General features: G+C 49.2%; 1 long non-coding RNA gene across 1 annotated transcript in view; it reads left to right on the top strand.

Annotated features, from left to right (window-relative positions):
- The window catches only part of LOC123376701, a 52,892-nt gene extending 44,597 nt beyond the window's left edge, over positions 1–8,295 (top strand). Inside the window, exon 6 of the long non-coding RNA XR_006581902.1 lies at positions 8,216–8,295. This is a non-coding gene — a long non-coding RNA (uncharacterized LOC123376701). The remainder of the gene's footprint in view (positions 1–8,215) is intronic.
- Positions 8,296–12,804: the final 4,509 nt, after the last annotated feature.

Below are 12,804 nucleotides of genomic sequence, written 5' to 3'. Positions count from 1 at the left end.
TACTGTATGTCTGAAGCATCCCCAGAAGGTATCATGGTGTTCACTGTCTTCCATAAAGATGCAATTCATTTGCATAACTCTTTTGCTTACTGGTTCAATGACCCACCCAACTGCATAATCCCTCCCCTAGATGCAGGGTCAGCAATTGGCAGCAAAAGACATGGTGTAACATGTACTGCCATTTCACGCACATCCGTGCGTGGGATGGAATTGCACAGAAGAACAACGGAGGCCACTTGCCTTAGAACCAAAACACTCCTTGTGCTGCCTAAATAGAATGGTGCTGTTGTTCTGCTTTAGAAAAACTTAAGCACCCCACAGGGCCAGCCCACAACATTTTGGCACCTGAGGCGGGGAGATCAAATGACGCTCCCATGCCCCCTCACTCGGGCCAAAACTTTGAAAAGTCTCAATTCTGCCTTCTTCCTGTTCTACTTCTCTCATAGTACTGCTCTGCTACCTAGCCCAATAAAGGAGAACTAACAACTTAAAATGCCTTGTTCAAAATTTTTAAGTAACACTTAACTTTCAAATGCCTGAACAGCAAATGTAACTTTTCTTGTGTGCATAGTAAACACTGTCATTTTTATCTGTTTGAATAATCAAAGTGGTGCTTTCTGTGCCTTCTTGGTTGCAAAGATTTGAACTGCTTCCTAAAGGTCCACAGTCTGGGCCAGCTCATGCTCTATTGAGATGATTGCAAGGCCTCTCCTGTGTCATTGTGGAGCGTAGATATGTTTTTATTAACTTCAGCTTGGAGAAGCTGAGTTCTCCACTGGCAACTGTTACAGGAAATGTTAGTAGTATGCACAGAGCAACAAAAGCATTTGGAAAGAGGGTGTTCATCTTATTTGTGCACATATATTCCAGGATAGCCTTTGGAGTTGATCCTGCTGAAATGTATCTTGAAAGGGCTTTCATTAAATCACTCACATCAATAGCGCTCATGTCATCATGTGTCAACACTGTCTCTAGTGCCCTGCATTGCTGGTGTAGGTCTTCTTCAGGTATAGTGAGGAGTTTTGGAATATCATACAACATCCCAAATATACTCCTGTGTTCCTTGAGCTGCATGAAATGTTCTTCAACTGACTGTATTGCACAATTTATCACCTGGTTAAAGAATTCAACTTTGAATTGTTGTTTTGGGTCTCTTATGGGATTATCCCATGCCTCGTAATCAAAATGTCTTCTTCTTTGGTAACTCTTGTATTCTTGAATGGATGGGAAAATAGCTTCAGTGTGAAGTTCCTCTGCCAACTTCTGTGCACTCTTCAGAACGTTTTGAAATCCCTCATCTGACCAGTAAGACTGTAGGTATGACTTTGCTTTGTCCAGTTGTTCCATTGCTCCAGTTATATCAAGGTCAACACCTTGGAGTCTCTTGCTTACAACATTTATTTCAAACAGACACAACACTAAGCCACAGAAATTTGAAGATATGTATGTTTCTGGTGATTCCATTTCCCTCTGCCACTGTTCTCCCACAAACAGTTCCTGTCATAGCATTATCCTTCATAAGGGCAACTCTGGCATCATCTATCTTCCCAATTTGGTGTTTGATAAGCTTGATCGCCTCCACTCAACTTTTCCATCATGTGGCACTAAATGGTTTCAGTGTCCGAGAGGATGTTCCCAAATGTTGCTTCAAATGTTGCCGTTGATGAGTTGATGCAGAGAAAAATACATAGATGCTTTGAATTACATTAAAAAATTCAGCAGCCTCACTAGAAGCTGAAGCTGCATCACTGACCACCAAGTTCAATGAATGAGAACTGCATGGGACAAAAAAAGCTTGAGGGTTTAACTCTTGGATCCATGTCTGCACTCCTCTGTTCTTTCCTCTCATGTTGGCACCATTATCGTATCCCTGACCTCTCATGTCAGCTATCCCAATTCCCGTATCTTCCAGCTTTTTAAAGAAGCACATTTGTCATATCAGCTCCTGTAGTATCATCAATGTCAATAAATTCTAGAAAATGCTCTCTGACAGTCACCATTGCAGGGACATTTTCACTAGGTTCTGTTGTTGTTACAAAATACACCATTAAAGTCATTTGTTCCATATGGCTGATGTCAGGTGTGCAGTCCAGAATAACTGAGTAATATGTTGCTGACTTCAGATCTACCACAATCTTCTGTTTGACTTTTGTTGCCAGTAACTGTATGATCTCATTTTGAATTGTTTTTCCAAGGTAGTGGTGTGTGTACATTTCTTGGGTGGTGACTCTTCTTAGATGCTCCTGGAGTACAGCATCAAACTCAGCCATCAGCTCCACAATTTTAAGGAAGTTTCCATTGTTTGGCACATATAGCTGATCTGAAGTGCCACACAGTGCTAGGTTTTGGGTAGCAAGCACTCTCACAATGGTAATGAGCCTTTTCAGAACATTTTGCCAGTTAAGAGACTCTCATGCAATCTTCTCTTGATGCTGATCATCTATGGTGGCCTTTAACCTTACTCTCATCTCAAGCTCTTTCCACCTATAGAATGCTCTCTGGTGATTTGCTGCCTTCTCATGGCATGCCAGAGTTCTAGCCAGATGTTTCCAGTCCTTTGTTCTTGTAGGTCTCAATGTGGCTGGAACATTAGACTGGAAGAGTTTGCAACAAAAACAGTATGCAGCATTCTGGGTTTTTGAGTACATAAACCATGGTCTCTCCACTTTGTCACCATTGGGGATTTCAAACCAGTAATGTGTTGGATGGAAACTTCTATTTTCATTGTCTTTGGGGAACATGAAGTTTTTCACTTGCTTGAAAAACAAGTGCCCATGCAGTACAAGGAAGTCCCTCAGGCTACTGCTCAAGTGGGTCCACAGTCCTGGATCATCTAGACTTAAGGAACTAAACTCAGCAGCAGCTGTTTCTTGTGCCTCTATCACACTCTTCTCTGATCTACACTTTTCTTCAGGAATGTGCATGGTTACATCCATTTGAGATGGAGATATGGATGCTGCAGTAGCTGCCAGGTCACCTGCACTCTGACTAACTGGAAGATCAGGCTGGGAGATGGTAACATGACATGCCTTCTAGTCTTAGACTCCCGACCAATAACACATATTAATCAAAACCACAGTGAGACAAAGCAGGCTGAACCCTAAGGCAACAAAGCACAACAAAGTCACCCCACCTTACTCTTGGCTGGCTGGCTACAGACTGACTCTGATCACATGTTTCCCAGCAGAGCCCCCGCTAGCCTGCAGGCAGGACCAGGAACCCCTTGCCCTTCCTAAAGTGATAGTATACCTTTCCATCACAGTCCTCAATACATCACAACACTGTCAAATCGGAACTCACAGGGGACCCAACTCTCCCCTCACTAAAGGGCCTGGTACAAAGCCAATCAAGGGGAGTCTTAAGTTTACATTGAGTTTAGTGGGCTTTGGCTTAAGCCTGCACCACCTGTATCATGTTCACTGGAGTCAATGGAACATAATCTGGGCACATTGCACTGAAAAAAAATCCTTCACTCTGTTACTAATTCAACCCCGATATTGTCAAGGTGGAACCTGAGTGCAGGCTGGGAAAGTTTTGGTGGGACCTACTTTGGTGTGACACCCGGCTCTCCTGTTTGCAAGATGGGGCCAGGAGGCTGCCAGACAAACAGAAGCCTCAGCATGTGACCCTGGCCTCTGTGCATGCTCCGTAAAGATCTCTCAGCTACACGCCTGGCTCCCTGGCACACTGCTAATGAACCAGAAAGTGCTCTAATCATTTATGCCTTGCCACTGAGCTTTTTGTTTCTTTTTGGCTCTTCACTCAGGAAAACCGAACTGGCTACTTTCCTCTGTATGTCCAGGCCCTTGCAGGCTGTGACCTCCTGGCACTAGGAAGATGCTGGTGTGTTTTGGATTCTCAACGTTGCAGGGGAAGGATTAGGTAGCAGGGGCCAGATTTTCAGTCTTCAGGTGCCTACAGATGCAGCTTGGTGCCCAGTGGGATTCTGAAATGCACCTAAGCAGGCTGGGGGCCTAATGCCATTGATTTCAAACCCTGGGTGCTCAGTTGCTGGGTATTATCTGTAATCTGTGCCCACGGTCCCCAGGAGCAGGGAGCAAGTAAGTTTCTCTGTCTATCCAGGCCCAGCAGGTGCAGGGTGGATGCTCAGTACACCAGCATGTTAAGCCATGCTCTCTGCACCAGCTCAGCTGTGCGGCCTAGCAAGCATGGGGGGAGGGAGGCAGGCCAAGGTCCTGTCTGTTCCTCCTGATGCCATTCTTACCCGTAAGCTTATCAGCAGCTCCTGAGGACCCTCTGTGCCCAGGCCCAGTGGCTGCAGACCCTGTAGGTGTGTGTATGGAGAGGGAGGGGGCCTGCTGTCCTGGGTGGGCAAGGGAGCTGAGTCAGAGTCTAGTCCTAAGGCTGAAAAATCACGGCTGGCAAATCCAAGCGGACCCCTGAATCTGGAGCCTAGTGCCATCAGATACCAGGGAGGCTTTTGGGGTAGCAGAAGCACACTTGTTTGGGTAATGGTGTGGGTTTTGTCAACACGTGTTGTGTATTTTATGCTCTATGTGTTTTGTGTGGCATGCAGGGTGTGTTTTGCAATACACGTGCACTTGCCCAGTTGTTATGTTATGTTATGTTATGTTATGTTATGTTATGTTATGGGGAGGGATAGCTCAGTGGATTGAGCACTAGTCTACTAAACCCAAGATTATGAGTTCAATCCTTGAGGGGGCCACTTAGGGATCTGGGGCAAAAATTGGTCCTGCTAGTGAAGGCAGGGGGCTGGACTTGATGACCTTTCAAGGTCCAGTCCAGTTCTAAGAGATTGGTATATCTCCAATTATTACCTTTTTTATTACCTTTTGCCACCGTAAAAGCTTCACAGAGCACTGGCATGGGTGAGGGCTCCAATGTACATACTTTTATCTACTCAGGATAGTACCTTAAAATAACCTGTCCTGCTCCCTAATGCCATGCCCACAATTCCATCCCAGCTACTGGGAGCCGCTACTGGGGGGAGCGAACTGACAGCTGGGCCAAGGCATGTTAGAGGTGCAGGAGTCAGAGCCTTGCAAGAGCCTTAGCAGATGTAAGGGGAAGTACTTGGAGCAGGTCCCTCTTATCAGCTAGACATGAATTGTGCTACTTCTGGCTGGCAAACTCTGAGTGCTGGATCACTAACAAGCCTGCCTCTGATGGGGACAGTGGGCAACATTCTCAGAAACACCTAGGCAATTTAGGACCCTAAGTTCCATTTTCAAAAGGGAGTTAAGCATTTGGGGCCAGGTGTTCAAGCTATTTAGGTGCCTAACTTCTACTGAAATCAGTAGAGGAGGGAAGTCATTTATTGCTGTTACGGGCCAGTATTGTGTCCTTTCCCCTCCTCGCTTGGGAGGGAGAAGAGAGTGAATTGGGGCCCAGAAGGTCTGTGATTCACATGCCCCCCGGCAATGCTACTATGCTGGTGCATGTTGTGTACCAGCCCTTGTTTGGGGCTGTATTCAAGTCACAAGCCTGGTCTACACTAGGCGTTTAAATCGGTTTTAGGAGCGTAAAACCGATTTAATGCCCAACCCGTCCACACCAAGAGGCCCTTAATATCGATATAAAGGGCTCTTTAAACCGGTTTCTGTACTCCTCCCTAACGAGAGGAGTAGCGCCAATATCGGTATTAACATATCGGATTAGGGTTAGTGTGGCCGCTGATCGACGGTATTGGCCTCCGGGAGCTATCCCACAGTGCACCACTGACCGCTCTGGACTGCAATCTGAACTCGGATGCAGTGGTCAGGTAGACAGGAAAAGCCCCGCGAACTTTTGAATATTTCCTGTTTGCCTAGCGTGGAGCTCCGATCAGCACGGGTTGCGATGCAGTCCGAAATCAAAATAAAAAAAGAGCTCCAGCATGGACCATGCGGACGTGATCGCTGTAAGGGCAGGCAAATCCATTCTATCAGCGCTCCGTTATAGAAGATGAAATTCAGAATCATTTTTAAAAATTCTCCAGACAGAACCCGGAAGTTCCAAGGGGCGGGGGAGGCTGCGGGAACTATGGGATAGCTAGGGAATAGCTACCCACAGTGCAACGCTCCAGAAACCGACGCTAGCCTCGGACCGCGGACGCACACCACCGAATTAATGTGCTTAGTGTGGCCGCGCGCACTCGATTTTATAAAATCTGTTTTACAAAACCGGTTTATGCAAATTCGGAATAGTCCCGTAGTGTAGACGTACCCACAGTCTAGCCCTAGCTGCCTGATCATGTGGAGGCTGAACACGCTCAGAAGTGTTTGCTGTTGGGCAGAGTTAGTTAGTTTATTAAATGTGAATGTGTGTGCCTATGCATTGCTGCTAATGGAATGGACAAAATGTAAGAGCAATGGACCATTTGTATGTCATGAGACTGAGTTGAGGGCTGGAAAACCTGCCTCAGTGTGAGATTAGCCTAATTCATTCAGCAAGAGATGACCTGATCACAGTGGGAAGATTTCTGATGCTAAAGGGCTCCTCAGTCTAGCAGAAAAAGCCGAACAGGCTCCAGTGGCTGGAAGCTGAAGCGAGACAAGTTCAGACTAGAAGTAGGGTCATGTTTTTAACAGGGAGGCTGGTTCACTATTGGAACCCCTTACCTGGGAGTGTGGTGGGTTCTCCATCACTGAGATCTCTAAATCGAGACTGGGGTGTCGCTTTCCAAAAGATCAGCTCTAGCTCCACCAGAAGCTCTGGGTGAGGGTCTCTGGTCTCTGCCAAGCTGGTCAGATGAGATGGTCACAGTGGTCCTTTCTCGCCCTTAATGTCTATGAATCTGTATTACTGTCACTGGTCATTTCCATGCTTCCTAATGCCTCTGTGTTTTGCTTGTAATGTCCTTGTGGTGCAAAGCGGAGAAGAGTCCTGTGGCACCTTATAAACTAACAGACATATTGGAGCATGAGCTTTCATGGGTGAATACCCACTTTGTCAGATTCTACAGGACTCTTTGTCACTTTTTACAGACCCAGACTAACACGGCTACCCCTCTGATACTTGTGGTGCAGTTTACAAGAGGCTTGTGGTGTATAGGAGGTCAGACTAGATGATCCAGCTATCCCTTCTGGCCTTAGACTTTATGCATGTGTGTTACCTGCTGGAGGAATCTTGGCCATATCTTACCAGTGGCGTGTAGGGGGGATCCCAGCCAGCACAGTTGTGGGGGATGATGGGCTACATTAACTGTGACATCCCAAACCCTCTGCCTAGCAATGAGCTGTTCACAGGGAGCAGCAGCAGTGGAGGGTTAGGGAGTAGATCTGTGAGTGCAGGGCTGGGCAGAGCTCGAGGTGTCACTGTGGGTTCCAGTGGCAGCTAGTAGGAGCATGAGAGGTAGGAAAAGGCAATGGGAGGGGGAGAAGAGTTAGCACCCTGTGCCGTGGGCAGAGTGAAATCACTGGAGTAAGGCACTGCTTAGCCTGAGTGAAGCCAGGACAAGGGCCAGAGTCATACCTGTTACACTGTCATTTTAGGGCTAGAGAGAAGACTGGCTCAGTGGTCAGGGTGGTAGCTGAGGACTTAAGAGACCTGAGCTCAACTCCCTGCTCTGCCACAGACTGCTGATGTGACTTGGGGCAAGTCACTTAACCTCTCTGTGTCTCAGTTTCCCATCTGTACAGTCAGGATAATAGCTTTACCTCATGGGGGTGTTGTGAGCAGAAATACCTTACAGATCACGAGACACTCAGGTGCTATGGTAATGGGGACCATATGGGTGTGACACTCTGTGCCTCGGGGGAACCCCCAGCACCCCATGTTCATCCTTATAATATGATTGTGTGGTATCCAATGCAAAGTTTGTCATGTTGGGTGTCTTCGGAAGGCTCATGATGCATTGAGCATTGTTGTTATAGTAATTGTTGTTACAGTAATGTTATAGTGATGTTGTAGGTTATAATTTCATGTTTATAGTTATGAGGCTGAAAATGTGTCTTCATGGCTTAAAATAAGGCCAGGCAAAAACTCTCCAAGAGCAGAGAGGCAGTTCACACCTCATCAGGGCATGTATGGGACAAACTCAGCCCACCCTCACAGGAACAAAGGATGCTGGCCTAGGCAGCAAGAAAAGGATCTGTTGGACTCTTGAGTAAGTCATCCCCCTTTTCTTTGGTCAGTTTGAGACTGCGATGAGGTAATGCTCACCTGACTCTGAAGGGAGGGGGCAAAGCCAAGAGGGAAGAAAGAGCATGATAAAAGGAAGAGACGTTTGACATGCTCTTTCTCTCTCTTTCAGCTCCATCTACAGACATCACCACCAAGTGACCGAAGGACTGATTGAAAGGGAGAGCCTGGCTGAAGGGCAACCAGCCAGCCTGTAGTGAGAAGTTTGTAACGTCATTGAAAGTGTTAAGATCAGCTTAGAATGTGTTTTGCTTTTATTTCATTTGACCAAATCTGACTTGTTATGCTCTGACTTATAATTACTTAAAATCTATCTTTCATAGTTAATACATTTGTTTGTTTATTCTACCTGAAACAGTGTGTTTGGTTTGAAGTGTGTCAGAGACTCCCCTTGGGATAACAAGCCTGGTGCATATCAATTTCTTTGTTAAATTGATGAACTCATATAAGCTTGCAGCGTCCAGCAGGCATACCTGGAACCTGCAAGATGGAGGTTCCTAGGGTTGTCTCTGGAACTGGAGATATTGTCTAGTGTCATTCGGTTGCACAATCCAAGGAGCATCTTACATACCAGAGGCTGTGCGTGAACAGCCCAGGAGTGGAGGTTCTCATAGAAGAGCAGGGTAAGGCTGGCTCCCAGAGTCAGGGATTGTAGTGACCTAGCAGATCACTGGTCCAGATAACACCAAAGGGGAACATCACAATGGGGTCTGTCCACACTGCTTTGTAAATCTGAGCTTACAGTTGCTGGAACTGGGTCTCACAGCCATGCTAAGGCATCCACACTGCACTACATAGAACTTCCCCCGGCTCGCCTACTCAGCCCCCGCCCCCGCCCGCCCGCTCACTCTCCCCCTCAGCCCCCTCTCCCCCGCTGGCTCACCTGCCCGCCCCCGCCACTGCCCGCCCGCTCGCCTCCTCAGCCCCCCCCTCCCCCGGCTTGCCTCCTTACACCCCGCCACTGCCCACCCACCTCTTCAGCCCCCGCTCCCTCACCCGCCTCTTGCCTACTCACCCCCCACAGGCCGCACAGTGAGCCCCACCTACTCATCCCCCATGGGCTGCACAGTAAGCCCACATGGGCTGCATGCAGCCCCCGGGCCACATGTTGTGCAGGCCTGCTGTAGACAGATAACCAGGAGACCCCAAGGCAGCTATCTGTCCTGGAGTAGTAAGGAGGTGGTAGGGACACCAGCAACAAGCATGCCCTTTCTAGGATGGCAAGGAGGGGGCAGCACTGATCCTGCACCCAATGCTTAATTTGTGCCAGGGCTGAGCCTACACACCTCTAGGCTTGGCAGTCCATAGCCCCAGCATGTCAGGACTTGCTGCATCAATTCTGAATGTAAAAAAATTATTTATGCCCCAGCACCTCTTTCATTACAAATGAAGCAGTGCCTATGTAACCCACACACCTCCTGAGTGTGGTGTTCTGTTCCACCTAGTGGCACCGAGACCACTTAAAGAGAGAGAGATAAAATGAGTCTGCTCTACAGCCTTAGCTAAGAGACAGTTGGCTTTTAGCTCATGCAGTAGAGGTTCATGCACTAAGCTCCTGAGGCCCGAGGTTCAGTCCTGCCCACCGATGACCGGGGTCTGTCGGCGTTACACCTGCACCAGTTTGTGGCTACAGCTCTCAGTGGTCTCCATTCAGCTAGAAAATGAGCTAAATTCTACCCTGGCCCTACCGCTCCCTCTCCCTGGTTGGCAAGGGGATTGGCACCTTCATTGCTCGGGAAGCATTTTGAGCGCCTCCAGTGAAAGGTGCTGGAGACGTGCAAAGAGCTGGGGTCAGGCTGTTACTCTGACATTCCCGTTGCCTGCATGCAGCAGGGAGGTGCAGCAGCTGTGGCTCATGGGCAGTGCTCAGTGAAGATGTCTTCTGCAGAACTTCCCAGCAGTTCCTTTTGGATTGACTGGCCAGGATGAGGGAGGGAGGCAGTGAAATCAGACTGCACACTAGCTGCAAGTGCTGTGTCCAATGACTTATGGCAGCCTGGAAGGCATGTCTGTATGAGCGCTTAATGCAGTGGATAGCCCTTTGTTCTGATCTTCTGCATGCAGGAGTAACTCTGTGTCCCATAAAAGTAACTGACCCATGTTCCAAATGACAGTAGCCATCATCTGGAGCATGGTTAGCACTCAGGTAGCATCTTTATACAGTACCAGTGCCAGAGGCATTGCAGGAATTGGAAGGGCTGGTAGGTTTACCATTGATCTATTATGGGAAAAGCTTTAAAAGAATGGGACATAAATTAATTAGACACCAAAAAGAGGGGCAGAATGTTATTAAATACTAGGGAGTTAATTGCACTGATGCTAATCGTGATGTATTCTAATGGCATCAGTAGAGTTATCATGTAATTCCAGAGTAATTTAGCAATTTAATTAATTTCTGCTAATCCATTTTAAATATCTGCTCTGCTCTCTCTTGCTCTCTCAGGGAAGGAAATGAGATGTCTATTCTCCAGTGCTGCCCACTCTATTTGGGGCCATTTGAAGGTCGTTTGCTTTTTTCTATTTGCTTTTCTTCCCTCCCTGTTTTTTATCCCAGTGGACAAGCCCCACAACATCACCCAGGAGGGAAGTGGCCTCCACAGAGTTAACAAACATGGCCCACAGCTACCTCTCCTTGAACAGGGAGATGTGTCCCATGGAGGCTAGATTCAGGTGTGAGGACAGCTGGGTGGTTGGATGTAGCTGGAGTGGTCTGTCAGCACTACCAGGTATCAGAGAGAGTCCCCAACAAGGTAGCAATGCTGAGCAGACTGGAGTGGCTGCTTTCATTAGGAGCCTAGATCCCTGCCCTGGGTCACCTGGATTGTCTGGGCCCTTAGGACTCGCAGGTAAATCCTCAGGCTCAGAACACACCCCACACTAGATCTGGGACAAGCCCCACAGAAAGATGGAGCATCACTTACTGTGGCCCATGTTCTCAGGGAGGTGGGAGTGGGAGGGGGGCCTACCTTTCTGTTTCAAGAGGAACGCAGCCATCACCAGCTCCATCTGGTGACTCTGATCCAGTGTGTGGGGTGCCAGCTAACCATGGGTATCCACACTAACCAGGGACAGCATATCCCCATGTCCCCACGGCCATCTGGGAATCGTCTGCTGTGTGCGCGGAGGTAGCACTTTTGTTGGGGTAGCAATGGAATCTCATGAAGGAGCTTTGTCTTGTTACAGCTCTGAGGAACCCTGGTCACTGAATAGGCTTGGTCCCAGCTTGTACAGGGGGGTGGCTGGGGCTGGAGTCAGTGGGGTGAGGTGGGCCAGGGTAGAGAGAGTGGCTGAGAGTGTGTGTGTCGGGGGTGAGGTGTATCTTTTCTTTCAAAATCCCATGGCCATGAGGGCTCACACTAGCTGTTCCTAGATGACCGTGTTGTCGCTGTGGCCTTGTCCCCCATATGGTCAGTGCTGGGAGGCATCAGTGCAGATTGCCCATTGCTGTGCAGATAATGAGTGCTGGCTCCAGCTTTCCCAGTGTGCTGCAGTGAGACGCGCTAAGTACAGCCTCCTGGGTGCCCATGCAGACAAGGCTGTTGTCCTGACTAGAGATGGGCTGAAACCAGTCCTGGTCCAATCCTCCGTCTTGCCCTGCCCTGCCCCCTGCCCTGGGGTACAGGGAGTTCAGATTCAGGTCTGAACATGGTAACTGGGACAAGTTCAAACTCTCCTGACACTGGGCGAAAGCTCCCACTTGGTGCTCTGTGCCCAAGCCCTGACTGTGATTGGCCAAGGCCACACCCTGGAGCAGGCACCTGCAGGCTCGGTGACGTGCAGATGCAGGCCCATCTCTCACCCTGACAGCAGCTTGCTGAGCTCTCTGAAGCAAGAGGAGTGATGGCTGCCTTGGCAGGCTGGCTGTAGAGGACACAGCACTACCTGCTGGGGTTCCCAGCAACCTGAGCGTTATGCATGGACTCCCCATGCACAGAGAGCAGAGCCAGCCCTGCAAACCCACAGTCTTGCCTGGCTCGGGAACTGGCAGGAACTCCCACCCCTGCTGCCCTTCTCCCTCTGCAGGGTGGGGATGGCATGGGGGAAGGGCCCGTGTAGGCTGCAGGGAAGGCAGGGCCCTGGTCAGGACTGTGGAGCTGCTGCTGGAGGGCTCTGGGAGTATCATGGGGCTGCAGTGATTTCTGGGTGAAGCCTGGTGTCTCAAAGGCTGTAGAAGGGGTCTCCAACCCAGGGCAAGGTCTGGTGGTTTGCATGAACTACGAGGAAGAGCGCCTTCACCACAGGAAGGCTTCACAGCAGAGGCTACAGGGCTGCAGTGGCACCTGACAGGCCATTCCAGCCCAGTGATTTGGGACTCCTGGGGACAGATGTTGTCAGTGCAGTGAGTGAGCATATGGGGGCAGCAAGCAGGAGGGTGCAGTGCCCCAAAGGGGCAGGGCGGCAGTTGGGCCATGGCACTGCAAGGAGGAGTTGTCTGTACATTGTCCTCTCAGGGAAGTGTGGCATGTCCCTAGACCTCAGTCCATAGCTACTCAGTGAGCCCCTCCCCCCCTTCAAAGAAAGAGCGTCAAAGCCAGCTGCGGCTTTCATGAGAACTGAGGTACTGCTGCCCACCCTCTGCCTCCTGCTCTCCCTGGGAGATCTGCGCAGCACTCCAGAGAGCAGGCCATGTAGGAAGTCTAGGCATCTGCATCTGAAAATATTGCCCCGCCCGCTGAAAGCTGATGGATATCTGCACTGCAG

The sequence above is a fragment of the Mauremys mutica genome, chromosome 8 (genome assembly GCF_020497125.1).
Source record: "Mauremys mutica isolate MM-2020 ecotype Southern chromosome 8, ASM2049712v1, whole genome shotgun sequence".
NCBI classification, from domain to species: domain Eukaryota; kingdom Metazoa; phylum Chordata; order Testudines; family Geoemydidae; genus Mauremys; species Mauremys mutica.
This window is presented reverse-complemented; position numbering and strand designations above follow the sequence as displayed.